The 3,448-nt window shown below is 51.6% G+C and overlaps 1 pseudogene; it reads right to left on the reverse strand.

The window, feature by feature from the left end:
- Positions 1-2,319: 2,319 nt before the first annotated feature.
- On the reverse strand, positions 2,320-3,139 carry LOC123450266 (annotated as a pseudogene).
- Positions 3,140-3,448: the final 309 nt, after the last annotated feature.

Raw genomic sequence — 3,448 nt, forward strand, 5'->3', positions numbered from 1 at the left:
TAACAAGTGATGGTGTAGTGAGGTGAAACGTAGCAAGCGAAAAGTGACAAGTAACAAGTAGTAGCAATGGCGCAGCAAGTGGCCCAATCCCTTTTGTAGCAAGGGACAAGCCTGAACAAAGTCTTATAGGAGGAAAAACGCTCCCGAGGACACACGGGAATTTCTGTCATGCCAGTTTCATCATGTTCATATGATTCGCGTTCGTTACTTTGATAGTTTGATATGTGGGTGGACCGGCGCTTGGGTACTGCCCTTACTTGGAAAAGCATCCCACTTATGATTAACCCCTACCGCAAGCATACACAACTACGGAAGAAGAATTAAGACAACGTCTAACCATAGCATTAAACTAGTGGATCCAAATCAGCCCCTTACGAAGCAACACATAGACTGGGGTTTAAGCTTCTGTCACTCCAGCAACCCATCATCTACTTACTACTCCTCAATGCCTTCCTCTAGGCCCAAATATGGTGAAGTGTTATGTAGTCGACGTTCACATAACACCACTAGAGAAAAAGACAACATACAACATATCAAAATACCGAACGAATATCAAATTCACATGACTATTATTAACATGACTTATCCCATGTCCTCAGGAACAAAAGTAACTACTCACAAAGCATAATCATAATCATGATCAAAGGTGTAATGAATAGCATCAAGGATCTGAACATAAACTCTTCCACCAAGTAATCCAACTAGCATCAACTACAAAGAGTAATCAACACTACTAGTAACCTTACAAGTACCAATCGGAGTCGCGAGACGGAGATTGGTTACAAGAGATGAACTAGGGATTGGAGAGGAGATGGTGCTGATGAAGATGCCTCCCCTCCGACGAGAGGAGTGTTGGTGATGACGATGGCGACGATTTCCCCCTCCGGGAGGGAAGTTTCCCCGGCAGGATCGTCCTGCCGGAGCTCTAGATTGGATCTGCTCAAGTTCCGCCTCATGGCAGCGGGGAAACCACGAAAAAGCTCCCGGTTGATTTTTTCTGGAATGAAACCCTTCATATAGCAAAAGAGGGGGGCTAGTGGGCCGTCAGGGAGCCCACAAGCTTGCCAACCGCCACCCGGGGGGGGGGACTTGGCGGTGGCATGGCTTGTGGCGCCCTGGTAGCTCTCCTTTGGTACTTCTTTAGCCCAGTATTTTTTATATAATCCCAAAATATTCCACGTAAATTTTCAGGGCATTTGGAGTTGTGCAGAATAGTGGACTAAGATTTGCTCTTTTTCCAGTCCAGAATTCCAGCTGCCTGAATTCTCCCTCTTCAAATAAACCTTGCAAAATAAGAGAGAAAAGGCATAAATATGGTACCACAAAGTAATATAACAGCCCATAAAGCAATAAATATCAACATGAAAGCATGATGCAAAATGGACGTATCACCACCGCCGGAGCTCCGCCGAGCATCGGCCTCGCGCGCAGCCTCTTCTTGCCGCCACGGATGGCCACGGCCACGGGTGGCGCCGCAACGGCGCCGTCCCATGCCGCCGCCGCCCCCTCGAAGCTCCCCAATGCGGTGCGGCCGAAGAAGGGCAAGACATCCGCGAAGAAGAACAAGACGGCGGACGGCTCCGGCAGCTCGAAGGCGAGGGGAAAGAAGCTTGCAGGGCGTTTGCCGGGCGCGGCGGCTATCGAAGCGCCGGCGAGCTCACTCGTTGAGCCGGCCGCCGACGCGCACCACGTGTTTGACGAATTTCACATGTTCATTGCATTTTGATGAATGTTTCAAACTCATTTTGTGTCCAAAATGCGATATATGTGAAATGCTTGGCGAGTCGCGCACGCTGCATTTTTTGCGCGCTGCTGGAGCGGCATGTGCGCGCTGCATTTTAGCACGGCTGTTGGAGCCAGTGCTGGTGGCCGCGCTAAACCAGCTAAAGCGCGCGCGACAAACAAGTTTTTTGCGCGCGACGCGAAGCGCGGCTGTTGGAGATGCTCTTAACGCGTCGACGAACGTCGACTCCAGCGACCGCAACACATTTTAGCGCGCGCGACGCTTCAGGAGACGCTGCAAATCAAAACGCAAAACTAGCCCAACACATGCATAGATTTGATACATAGTTCATCATATACTCCATCCGTTCCTAAATATAAGTGTTTTGGTTCCACTAGTGGACTACATACAGATGTATATAGACATATTTTAGATTGTAGATTCACACATTTTACTCCGTATATAGACTCCTAGTGAAATCTCTTAAAAGACTTATATTTAGAAACGGAGGAGTAGATAATAAACTAGTCCAACACGATAATATAGATAATAAAACTAGTCCAACACGATAATAAAACTAGCATATATAGATAAAACTACTCCGAGTCGTCATTGTCGCTGCTGTCCGAGGTAGATAGCCATGCGTCCTCCCAACGTTCATCGTCAGAAGTGAAGATGGACGTCCCACCGTTGTTGACGACCTCGCACTGCGATATAGCGAGTGCCTTGCGCCGACGCCTATCGTCCAGCTCCTCGCGACGCCTTGCTGCCCTCTCCGCCCAAAAGGCGTTCTCGACGGCGACGTGCTCCGGATGGCGCCAGCGCCACTCCGCCATGGCTCGCTCGTCCTCCTCGGCGACGAGGAGCCGGCGCTGCCGCCGACGGTGTTCCTCACGGTCCTGGTTTGTTATCAGACGAGACGGAGGAGTGAGGTCATGCGCCTGCTCGCGCGTGTAGACATCCTGGAAGTTCATCTACGCACGAGGCCTCCCTAGGCGCCACGCCGCCGCGTCGTACGCGCGGGCGGCCTCGTGCGAGCTTTTGAAGGTGCCGAGGTCGAGGTGAACGTCGTCGGACCTGATCTCGGCATAGTAGACACGGGGGGGGGGGCGCTCACGGACGCCGCGGTAGCCTGAGGATCCACGGCGGCGCGACGACACGGTGGCAGAGGGAGCGGATCGGAAGCGGCAGAGACAGCGACGAGGAAGCGGCAGAGGGCGCGTGGCTATGGGCAGCCGCGTGACGAGCGCCACATTTTATAGGCGCGTTGAAAGCGGTGCACCAAATCTACCGCGTGGCTGCCTGCTTTCTCCCTCGAGCGCAATAGTTTACCGTGCGCGTTATTTTTCTGCGTTCGCTGGAGCGCGCGATTTCATCCCGCGCATGCTAAAAATTCAGTTTACCCCCCGCGCGCATTTTTGGCGCCGCTGTTGGAGATGCTCTCAGATGCTAGGTTTCTCGTGATGGAGCCAGTTCACCAGGATTCAAGTGCTTGACTTCACACTGGTGACCGCATCGTGTTTTTTTGTGATACGGTGGTAGCATCGTTAAGCACAAGACAGTGCATACCGAGGCCGCCAAATTTGATGGGAGTGCATATGTTGACTCAAGCCACGCTAGCATGCGATAGATTGACACTATGATGATCACCACGTTTAGGGGGATGATGCGTCCGCTAATTGGATCAATCCCATTTTCCATGTCGGCAGCTGGTTAGCAAATTTG

The sequence above is a fragment of the Hordeum vulgare genome, chromosome 4H (assembly GCF_904849725.1).
Source record: "Hordeum vulgare subsp. vulgare chromosome 4H, MorexV3_pseudomolecules_assembly, whole genome shotgun sequence".
In the NCBI taxonomy this organism is placed as follows: Eukaryota; Viridiplantae; Streptophyta; class Magnoliopsida; order Poales; family Poaceae; genus Hordeum; species Hordeum vulgare.